At 46.0% G+C, this 12,140-nt stretch overlaps 1 protein-coding gene and 1 pseudogene across 1 annotated transcript in view; one reads left to right on the forward strand and one right to left on the reverse strand.

The window, feature by feature from the left end:
* Nucleotides 1–12,140, forward strand: part of LUZP1 (leucine zipper protein 1) — a 95,258-nt gene that overhangs the window by 50,185 nt on the left and 32,933 nt on the right. The window contains exon 2 of the mRNA XM_068969382.1: nucleotides 11,927–12,110. The gene's annotated coding sequence lies outside the window, so the exon portion shown is untranslated. The remainder of the gene's footprint in view (nucleotides 1–11,926; nucleotides 12,111–12,140) is intronic.
* Nucleotides 11,369–11,675, reverse strand: LOC138076380 (large ribosomal subunit protein eL43-like; annotated as a pseudogene).

Here is a 12,140-nt window from a genome sequence, read left to right on the forward strand (position 1 = left end):
ACCCCATCCTGTATTATTTTGAAACCCCATCCTGTATTATTTTGAAGCAAATTCCAGACATCATATAATTTCATCTGTAAGCATTTCGGTGTGTATCTTTAAATAAAAGTTAACGTAAAAAAAAAAGTAACCTGGGAATTCCCTGGCGGTCCAGTGGTTAGGACGCCATACTCTCATTGACAAGGGCCTAATTTCAGTCCCTGGTCCGGGAACTGAGACAACCCCCACCACCCCGCACCCTGCTCCCCGCCCCAAACTGCACGGTGCAATCACAAAAACAAACAAAAAAACCACCAAGCAAACCCACAATTTTAATTTCATATCAAAAAGTTAATAAGAATTCTTTAATATCATCAGATATCTAGTCATTCAACTTCTAATTGCTTCCTCAGTGTAATGATTCTGTTTTTTTACAATTTTAATGTGGTCCATACTTTGTGATTGATATGCCATTTAAGAATCTTTTAATCCATAGCTTCTCTCCATCCACCCACCCTGTTTTGTTTTGTTTTGTTTTTTAATACCAGAGTGTCTCTGTTATATGTTGCCACATAACACAATTTAACAGCATAAAACAATATGCATTTATTATATCACAACTTCTGTGGGTTAGGAGCCTGGGCAGGGCTTAGCTGGGTCCCCTGCTTCAGGATCTCATACCGGGCTGCAGTCACCTCATCATGTGCCAGCTTCAAAGTTCTCTCAGTGGTCATTGGCAGGATTCAATTCTTCTGGGGTGTGGGACTGAGGACCTCAGTTCTTTGTTGGTTGGTGGGTGGTTGTGAGCATTCTGAGTCGCTTCAATCGTGTCTGACTCTTCGTGAGCCTATGAACCATAGCCCACCAGGCTCCTCTGTCCAAGGGATTCTCCAAGCAAGAATACTGGAATGGGTTGCTGTTTCCTTCTCCAGGTGATCTTCCTGACCCAAGAATCAAATCTGGGTCTCTTATATTGCAGGCAGACATTCAGTTCCTTTCCACATGGGCCTCTCCAGGGTAGCAGCTAGCTTCATCAAGACAAGAGGTGGAGAGAGAGTGAGCGAAGAGCGAGAAGGAGCGAGAGACAGGCAGCAAGAAAGAGTTCAGTCCTTTGTGCCTGATCTCAGAAATGACTCTCATAACTCTTGCCATTTTCTGTTACTAGAAGCAAGTCATTCGGTCCAGCCCACACTCAAGGGGAGGAGCCCCCATGGAACATGGAGAGCAGGAGGTGGAGACCACTGGGAGCCGATTAGGAAGATCGCTTCCCTTCTAGAGATGAGCTTAGAGTCCAGGCCTGCTGCCTCTGCCTTTTGACCATGTTATTGATGCCACTGAGGAGAAAAAGTGCCTCTAAGCCCTGCATTCCACTTGCTTCTATCCATGTAATAACTCTGGTATATAATTTCCTTCTATGATAGTCTGATAAATGTCATGTTTATTTATGTCAGTAACCATTGGCAGTTGTTAAAAATCACAAGTAGGATAGGTTGATTGGCTCAGAGGTTGATCAATATAAAAAAATCTTAAGAAATGAACTAATCACCAATTCTTAAGAAAATACTGTGTTTCACATTCTACCAGGCTTAGGGAGCTACAAAAGGAATATGAAAGGATAAGATAGTATATACGTATTGTGTGGAATCGACAGTAAGTGCAAAAAATGAGAAATCAGCATTGAGTCAATTCAGCCAGTACTTTTTGAGTGCTTTCTGTGTACAGACCTCTATGTTAAGTGCTGTGGGGAATGTTAAACTCAGTAAGACAACCTTCTGCTCTCTCCTTAGGAGATGATATGAGATAAAGCTTCAATGCAGGGTAGACTGGGAATTACTCAAGTAGAGAGAGGAAGTGCTTTGAAAGGTAGGATGGAGAGGCTTAGAATATCCAAGCCCAAAGGGCCCTTTAAGATCAAGTCTGATGTCTTACTTTTTTGGGGACATGGAGCAATTTAGTCAGAGAAGTTCAAGAAACCTTGCTAAGATAAGGGAATCATGTGGAATTAGAAAGAATATAGATTTTTCAGGTGCCAGGGACAGAGGGATGTGGGTTGGAGATAGGTAGCCTTGGGTCATAGAACAGAGTACACCAGAACTAGGGACGTTTTCAGTCAAACTTACACCTAAACTGGGGTAAACTCTGTAACTGCTTTGTGGACCTATCATATAACAATAACCACGTTACAGTGTGCAGAGTGCTTTCACATGCATTGCTTCATTTGATACTGTCACTCTTGTAGTCATGGCAGATGGTTATTTCTGTCTTAACAGATGAGGAAACTGTGAGTAAAGTTTTTCTGAGTAAGAGAATTAGAATAATTCTCTTCAAGGGTCCAGAACTAATAAATTAGAGAAAGGCTAGGACCTAGGATCCCTCTGTGCATCCCAGTATGTCTGTATGAGTGTTTTGTTTGTTTTTAATACTGAAGACATTGGCTTGACACTTGCTGGCAGGCATGACTTACTAAAAGAGCATGATACAGAGACGCAGCCTCAACTGCAGGAAGGAGCTTGGAGGGGGGCATGGGAGACCCTGGCAGGGAGCCTGACCTGTTTCTTCTCACTCAGGAGTCCTCCCTGCCCTTTGAGATGTTGCTTGGTTACGCCTCCGGCCCCACCCATCCGCCTTTTTTTAGCACTGCTTTAAAACTCTTTAGGTTGGAACTGGGCAAGTAAATTTCTCAAGTTTCTTCCCTTTTTCCTGGTGTACATAGAGGAAAAGAGAGACTAAATGAACTTGGTCAGGGGATGTAAGGTTTAATCAGAATGGTAATGAGAAGAAAATTGAATTAACATTTGTAGCATGTATTTGATGCTAGGCCTGTGTGCTTAGGCACTTATATAACTCTTACAACAAACACTCCCATGAAGTTTGGATATTATCATTTCTGTATCCACTTGGAAACAACTGAGATCGTGAGATTTAGCCCCTGACCTGATAGGAGACTGAATTATAGTGGGAACCCAGATTCCCAACTCCTAAGACTATGTGTGCTCTTTCCATTATAGTGTGTTGCCCGGGGAGCAGGCAGGGTGGAGAGGGAGTGTGGAAGAAAGACAAAGGGAAGTGCTCTCGGGGCTATAAAATGGCAAGAGCCTTCTTGGTGGGGTAGAAATAATGCCCCCCCCTCCCCTGTTGTGCCTTGAAGTTAAAATGGCAGCAGAAAGCCTTTAAAACGCAGGCCTTTTGGTAAGAAAGCCCAGTATTCTGTTCCTGACAACACTTAGTGAAAGAATATAGAAGGGCGTTTTTATCTTCCACTGTGGCGAGGGAGATGAGATGTACATGTAAACAAAAACTTCTCGAGACTCTAGGCATTTCAGAACCAGTCCGAGACAGGCGGTGTCCTGAGCTGGGTGCGAGCGCGTGAAACTTCTGGGTGGCTTGCAGCGTGTGAATGCCGCAGTGCTGCTTGGATGAGTGACCCAAGAAACAAAGCAACTCTTTAAACAGAAACAGAACAACTCTTCTTCCGCAACCCCACATTCTCTTTAATCCATCACCTTTGCTTCCAAATAGCCAAACTTTTCAAGAAAAAAGCTGTCCATACCCACTGCCTCACTCCGAGCACTCAGCCTGCTCCCGTCTGGCTTCTGCTCTTAGTGTTTCAGTGCAACGCCTCTTACTCAGGTCACTAGTGTTCTCCATGAAGCTGAATTCAACAGACACTTTCCGTCTTTAATTTTCTCGGTGAAGATGACACTGTTGACCACCCAGTTTTTCCGGAAACAAGCCCTCTCTTCTCTTGGCTCCTATTCTTCCTCGTTGTTTTTGCAGGCGCATCCTCCAGTCTTCAGCTGTTAAGTGCTCTGCTCTCCCAGGCCCCCCTCTCTCCTTGTAGTGGACTCTCTCCCTCGGTGATATCATCCGCCCCATTGACTTTAGTAGCCACACCTCTTACACATGACTCATAAATGCATGTCTCCAGCCTAGATCACTTCCCTGTGCTGAAGATTCATCTCTTTATTGTCAGACCTCGGGGATACCGTGAAGGGCTAACCGAAGGTGATGGTAGGGGTGGGGAGGAAGAGACAAGCAATAAACAAATAGACGAAGTGTCAGATAGGGTGGAGTGTTAAGCTGAGCATAAACTAGGGTGATAGGTTAGAGGGTGAGAGCTGCTTTAAATCGGCTGGTCAAGTCTTCACAGAGGTGGTGAAATTTAAGCTGATTCTTTAGTGACCAAAAGGAGCCAGCTGTACAAAGGGAAAAGGGAACGGTGCAGGGACCCTAAGACGAGAATGAACAATGTGTGTGCAAGGAGCAGGAAGTGAGGAGGGAACCTGATGGGAGATGAGGTCCGAGAGGTGGGGGCCAGACCATGTAGGGTCTTGTAGGCCGTGATGAGGACTTTGGATTATACTAAGTGAAAGGGAAAGCCATTAGCGATTAGTCTTGATCTGATTAAATTTTTAGAAATTTAATTCACCATTATGTGGTGAATGAGGACAGCTGGTAGCAGGGAGACTTAAGGAAAGGCTATTGTAGTTGGTAGGGTGAGAGTCTAGGTGTTTGGACCAGAGTGCTTATTTGGAGTGTAGAGGGCAGAGGGACAGAGGCCAGAAAACCAGAAAGTAGAGTTGATGGGACTTGCTGGTGGATTTGCATGCGGCATGTGAGGGAAAGAAGAATCCAGGATGATTCCAGGTGTTTGGCCTGGACAGTTGGGTGGATGGTGTGGCTGTGAACTGAGATGGGGAAAGAGGAATGGCGTTGCGGAGAGAAGAGTAGACAGTGAAGACCAACAAGAGTATAAGAAGCTTTTTCACAAAAGTGGCACCGAAGGTGAAGAAGGAAGCCCCTGCCCCTTCCAAAGCCAAAGCAAAGGCTTTTAAGGCCAAGAAAACAGTGTTGAAAGGCGTCCACAACCACAAAAAATAGAAGGTCCAGACGTTGCCCACCTTCCGGTGGCCCAATACACTGCAGCTATGGAGGCAGCCCAAATATCCTTGGAAGAGCCGGCCCTTGGAGAAACAAACTTGACCACTCACTACGCCATCATCAAATCCCACCCACCGCCCCTCCCCCCCCCCCCCCCCCCCCCCCCCCCCCCCGCCAAATCAGCCATGAAGAAAATAGAAGACAGCAGCACCCTGGTGTTCACTGAGGATGTCGGGACCAGCAAGCACCAAACTAAACAGGCTGTGAGAAGCTCTAGGACACTGATGAGACTAAGGTCAACACCCTGATCAGGCGACGGGGGGAGGGCATTTGATTGGCTTCTGACTAGGGTGCCTTTGGCTGTTGCCAAAAGCACCCTAGTCAGCTGAGTTCACCCTGAGTTCAGCTGGGTAATTCCAAATATAAAAGTTTTCAGTAAATTTAAAAAATATATGAGACTGCATGGCTTTGATTAGATGTCTGGGTAGGGATGTCAGGTAGCTTGTTGGATATGCTACTGGAGTTTGGGGAGAGGTGGTCACTGCTGAGGAAAGCTTCTGTAGCCATTGTGCTTCAGAAGTGCTGGGACTGGATGAGGTTACCCAAAGAAACGAGGTTCCAGATAAAGCAGCTCAGGACTGGCCCTTGTCGAGTAGAGGAGGAGCCAACAAAAATGAATAACGGAGCAAGTGGAATAAGAAGAAGCTCAGGAAAGTATGATATCCTGGAATTAAGGAAGAAAGTGTTTTTTGATGGAGAAAGAGTGGTCATTTGTGTTAATGCTATTTAGAGGTCAAAGAGATGGTCTAGAATTTGGCAACATTGAGGCCTTTGACCCTTATGGACAGTTCTGGGGTGCTGAGGGTAGAGGACTGGTTGGAGTGAACTGAGAGGAGAGGAGGAACAGAGAGTGTAGACAGCTTTTCAAGAGAAGAGACATTGGAGCTGGAGTGGCGGAGGAAGTGAGCTCGAGAGAGTTTATTCTTTTTCGGTCTTGTTTTTTAAGATGAGAAATCCTAGAATCTTGCTTCTCAAATGTGGCCTTGGATCTGAAAGTGTGAAGTAAAAGTGCTAGTCGCTTGATCATGTCTGACTCTTTGCGACCCCATGGACTGTAGCCCGCCAGGCTCCTCTGTCCAGGGGATTCTCCAGGCAAGAATACTGGGAGTGGGTTGCTATTTCCTTCTTCAGGGGATCTTCCCAACCCAGGGATCAAACCCAGGTCTCCTGCATTGCGGGCGGACTCACTTCATGCATGACTCACTGTTTGAGTTCACCAGTACCCTTACTGGTCTACCATTTGAGAAGTCCACTGATGATGTGCTTGGATGTCACAGCAGTGTCACATTGCTGCACAAATGTCTACATACTTCCTCTCAATTGCTGTACCTATAGTGGTACAGAAATAGTCAAATGGTAATTCCAGTAGTCATGTATGGATGTGAGAGTTGGACCATAAAGAAGGCTGAGTGCCAAAGAATCAGTGTTTTTCAACTGTGGTATTGGAGAGTCCGTCCCTTGGACTGCAAGGAGGTCAAAGTTGTCAATCCTAAAGGAAATCAATCCTGAATATTTATTAGAGGGACTGATGTTGAAGCTGAAACTCCAGTACTTTGGCCACCTGATACGAAGAGCTGACTCATTGGGAAAGACCCTGATGCTGGGAAAGACTGGAGGCAGGAGGAGAAGGGGACGACAGAGCACAGGATGATTGGATGGCATCACTGACTCAGTGGACATGAGTTTGAGCAAGTTCTGGAGATGGTGATGCTTGGTGTGCTGCAGTCCATGGGGTCGCAAAGAGGTGGACATGACTGAACGACTGAACAATATCATACTGGTAACAGTTTGTGAGCCAGTGCCAAATTTGTGGATCAAACTTCAAGTGGCTAATTTCTTGAGCATGTTTGTATGCTGCTGGACGTGAATCTTTAAAGAGAGCAAACAATGATGTAAGAGGGAGTGGGGATAACTGTATATGAAGCTAAGAGGAAACTAGAGCCATAGTAGGTATGAAAGGTTGTACTTTATATACCAGTGGAGACTTCATTATCGCAGTAGGGGAAGCAGAATGCCGGTGTGTGGTTAGATTTGAAGTTAGGGAAATGATGGTCTGACTGTTGCTTCTTGGTTTTGATACTGTTTCAGATTTGACTGGGGAGCCACCTTGATGTCAACTTGTTATTTAACAAAAGTTCCATTTCAGCAAGGATATATGCATATCAGATAAAGAACACAGTAAACTGGATACTACTGGGTGTTGCCTCTTGGGGACAGGGTTATTAGCTGCTGGGGGCTGGAGGTTTATTGGGAGGGAAAAAAGATGTGAATCATTTTGGGGAGTAGAAAAGTGAACCTACTAAGGGAAATGTAGCCGGATTGCTGACAGCATTGAGAGAAAATTGTTGGAAATTTGTGGCGATCCATTTAAAATCTTATCAGTCAATACGGTTATGTTTTCTCTAGAGATACATGTTAGTTTATAATTCAGATGCCTTGGTGTTGGCCTGCAGAGGCGGTTAGTTTGGTTTAACAAGGACTGAAGTTTTACTGGTTGAATATGAAGAGGGGAATGCACAGCACTAACCGGGAGGGAAGCGCGGGCACAATGGGAGGGAAGCGCGGGCACAACGGGAGGGATGTGATCCCGTTAAGTTACTTAACGTTACATCTGTTTAGTACCGATAGTAGTGTCTGTCTCACAGAGTTGCTGTGAGGATTAAGTCAGTTCATATAATGGCCCCGAACAGGGCCTGGTCCATCGCGTGTGCGCGGGGGCATCATGCCATGCGCCCTGTTCCTGCTGCTTCTGGACCCCGGGACCCGCCTCCTTTCTAATCTCTTGGCACCGTCTTTACCTCCTTCATCTGTTGTTCATGCTGAAGGCAAAGTGATCTTGAAATGTGTGTACATTTCAAAAGTTATCTCTTTCTAACACTTAGTTAACTATTTGGATAAAGACGCAAACCCGTAATCTGGGCTCCAGGGGCCTACATGGTATGCCTCTCTCCAAATGTCTCCCGCCTCATCGCGTCTCTTGTGTTTAATGCCTCTCCCTTCTTTGGTTTCATAGACTTACTTTAGTTCCGCTAGCTCACTGTGCTTCCGCTTCTACGTTCTCACCCTGGTTGGAGCTTTCATAGACCTATGCCAGCGGGTCACTTTCTGTTAATGGCATTTCATGTATTTTGTATTTTATATGATTCTTTAGTCCTCTCCCACCTGGTCTAGCAGTTAGGATTCCTGGTTTTCACCCAGGCGGCCCAGGTTTGACTCCCAGTGTGGAAAGGAGGAACTTTCTGGGCTTCCCAGGTGGCGCTAGGGGTAGGTACGGCAGGAGTCATAAGAGACGCGAGTTTGATCCCTGGGTCGAGAAGATCCTCTGGAGGAGGGCATGGAAACCCATTCCAGTGTTCTTGTCTGAAGAACCCCATGGACAGAGGAGCCTGGCGAGCTGCAGTCCACGGGGTTGCAAAGAGCAGTCAGTGCTTAGAAAAGTATCGTATTAAACAGTAAATGCCTTGAAGACCATCTGTTTCTGCTCACTGTTTGATTCCCAGTGCCTGCCCCAGAGCCTAATGCGTTGTCAGTCAATATTTGAATGAATGGACAAACTACCCATCAACCTCATGAAGGTTTGTGATGTTTGGACTGTGGATCAGGACTGACTTTTCTTTGGGTGAGATCTGAGAGCTGATTGCTTAGAGAGTTATAATGGAGAGGAGAAAGCAAATTTTGAGACAGAAGTAGCTAGGTGAGACTCCACTTATCAGTTACCACTTATTAGCTCCATGACTTTGAACCTTTAATTTCCTCTCATTTACAAAATCAGCGTGATGGTATTTTCCTGATAGGTTGACCGTGAAGATTCGGTTACAGAAGCACTTCGGTCCCTGTCTTCTTGGGGTAATTTCTGCGACTCGCTGTTTAAGTGCATCCACCATTGTTGTTGTTTAGGTGCTCGGTCACGTCCAACTCTTTGTGACCCCATGGACTGTAGTCCGTCAGGCTCCTTCAGTCCACGGGGTTTCTCAGGCGAAAATACTGGTGCGGGTTGCCATTTCCTTCTCCAGGGGATCTTCCCGACCAGGGATCAAACCTGCATCTCCTGCATTGGCAGGCAGGCTCTTTACCCCTAAGCCACCAGGGAAGCCCATTTGCCGTTACTTGATACAATCCTTATGGCTCCTTGATGCCCTAATGATAGGCTTCTAGAGGTTAAAGGCACCCAGCATGTTCTTCTGAAGCAGCCAACTTTGTTAAAGCAGGTGAGTAACCAACAATTTCAGGCATGTGGTTCGGTTGCTAAACCCCACAAACATGGGCTAATTGCAAGGAGGCCTAGTCTCAGTTATAACCTAATAGTTAGGAAAGGAAGCAGAGAGCCAGGTGGCATCCTCGAGGGCCTGCATTTAAACAGAAATGCTAATCGCAAGCTAGTCTGCCCAGTTGTTTGTTAGTAATAAGTTCTTAAGAGCCTAAGCCCTTTCTTTTCAATTCCAGTCTGTGTTTTTGACCCTTTGTTGGGCAAAGCTTCTTTAGTGAAGTGAAGAAAAACCCTGTAGCTCAGAGGTGGGATTACTAGATACCAGTCCTGTCTCTGTTTCCTAAAAGGTTTCCTAAAAGGGTCACATGGCTCTCAGTCTGTTTGCTCATCTGTCATATGGAGGATAAGAGAGTATCTTCTCATCTTAAGACTTTCAGGAGTAATAAGTTATCCTGGGAGGAGCAGAAAAGGAAAGACATTATTTGAGCAGAGATAATTCGAGCAGACATTATCCTCCATCAGAGATAAGTGTTGAAATCTCTGTTATTAACACAATTTAAGAATTAATCACAGCTCTTGAGGACAGAGCACTTGTACTGGACTCTCTTGCCTGCGGGCAGGTGGCCTAGGTAGAAAGGCGGGGCTTACGGAAACGGACAAGTCTTGCAGCTGAACTCCAACACGATGACCTACGCGTGAGGCGCTGGCCGCTGGTGGCACGAGGTTGGCTGTCACCAAGTTGCTCTCTTCAGCTCCAGACCACCGTCTGGTTGGTCCCACCCCATCCTGCTAGTAGCCTGTTTCCTAGGTTGGATTTTTGTTGAAGAGACCGCACAGGGCAGAGGAAGGTTAAAATCCCTCCTGACTTTTTTCACTAATAATCCTGAGAATGCCACCTCAGCAGTTATAGGGGAAAACATGACTATCTCCTGGCTTCTCAGTACAGACAGTGGAGCATTAGATTTGAATCTTAGGACTTTGAATAGTATGGTTGAATAGTATGGTTGTCTCAGGTTTACATTTTTCCCCCTGCCTTCTCATTTCTCACCTTTCTACTTTCTTCTTCGCTTATGTTTGAAAGGCCACAAGAGGTTAATTAGTAGATGGGGGTAACCGGGTCCAAAAGAATTGCAGGTAATGGTTTCTCTGTGATCCTCAGTCATTCTGGTTCTCTCTGATACCTGCTTGTCTGATAACAGAAAGTAATCACTGCATATACTTAAGTGAAAGGCCTGAGGATGAATTTTCTAGAGACTGTGGATGACCCAGTTATTTCAGTTTGAATATTCTGTTGATCTACAAGTTCCATTGAGTCTTCTGTGTAATCTCCATTCTCTTCTTTAGCCCACTCATTCAGAGAACTTTAAAATTTCAGAACCTGCATTTCTGTTCTAAAATTTCCACCCCCCTCCCCGGCTCCCCTCCCCCACCACCGTCAGTTTCTCTGCTTTTAATAGCTGTTACAGTAGCTGCTTTAATATCCTTGTCTGATAATCCCAACATCTGGGGCATCTTCGTGTTGCCCTCTATGGGTTTGTTGTTGTTGTTTCCCTCTTGCAAAGGGGCTTACTTCTTTTAGTTCTTTGTGTAATTTGGGACTGTGTCCTTGACATGGATGCGTGTGAATGTAACGTTGCAGAGGCTGGTTTCCGTTGCTGTGTCTATTTCAGCGGGCAGGTGCCTTGCTCAGACTTCAGTTGCACGTTCTGTCTCACGTGTGGCAGGTGGCAGGCCACATCACAGTCCGGTCCTTTTGTCCTTGGCTGAGGTCTTTGGATTCTGCCCCGTGAAGTTGTGGTTCAGGGGTCAGCTGGAGGCTGGACAGAGCATCACGCAGAATCTGGGCTCTCCATCTCTGGCTGTCTTCTTATAGTCTGCGGCTGCCCTGGTCTCCCTGTCCTCTGGTTCCAGTGAGCAGAAAGCCTTGGGTTTGATTTTTAATTGGAACTTCAGCTGGACAACCCTCAAGTCAAAGCTCCCAAAACGGAGAATTCATACCCTGCCAGTCCTTTCTTCCAGTTTTCAGCTCTCTAAATTCTGCTGCTAGCCATTATGCACTTCAGATAGTCATTTCTTTTTATATTTTATTCAGAGCGTTTGGTTGTTTGTCCATGACAGGAGTGTACTGGAGGCAGAACTCCCCACTAGCATTTTTAGCCATTATTAAAGTGTTTTGGGAACAGAGGTGATACACATTTAAGAGAGTTTTGCTGTTACGTGAATTAACTCATGTATTCTAGGTTAGCACCATTTCAAATGGTGGTGCTCCTCCTGGTCCTTCAGCCCCTTCAGTCTTCTGATGCTGGCTTTACTGTGACAGCGGAAAGAGTGCTGTAGGTCCGCGCACCACAGCGCCAGCTCCATTCTCATGCAGAAGCACAGGGCGAGTGGCCCACAGACCGGCTCTGCATCTTGGTTTTGCCACAGAAGGAGCAAGTGTGCTTGGCGCGCTGGCTGATGCCAGCTTCACCGGTCTCCTGATGGGGTTATTAATACTGTAATGGGTCCTGTGCTTACCCACGATTCTGACCTTGCTGCCTTTAGTCATGTCACCGCAACCTAGGTCTGAGCCCAAAGAGTAAGAGAACTTTTACATTCAGCAATCAAATGAGGATGGACTGATGCATTTCCTTCCTGTGTCTTGTTAATTATCTCAGGTGGACTCAATGTGTTCACTTCACCCAGCTTTGCTACCTTGGGCCAGTTTCTTCTCCGTTGCTGGGACTCTGTTTCGTCTCTGGAAGATGAGGCAGTTGGACTCCCCGTGATCTGTAAGGGTCCTTTTATCTCTTTTCCTAGACAAATAGCACATGCACGCAGAACCACCACCACTAGCACCAGAAGAAATGCCTCAGGGAAGTGGCGTGGCGAGATCTGTCAGGGCGGAAAGGCTCTGAAGAGGCAGCGCTGAAGAGTTGAAGGATGTTTACAGTTATCCTTTTGTTTCTGGGGACAGAGGACCAGTACACCGAGGATGCGAGAAGTAAGTGGCATTCAGGAGCAAAGGAAAGAA

This window comes from Capricornis sumatraensis, chromosome 3 (genome assembly GCF_032405125.1).
Source record: "Capricornis sumatraensis isolate serow.1 chromosome 3, serow.2, whole genome shotgun sequence".
NCBI lineage: Eukaryota > Metazoa > Chordata > Mammalia > Artiodactyla > Bovidae > Capricornis > Capricornis sumatraensis.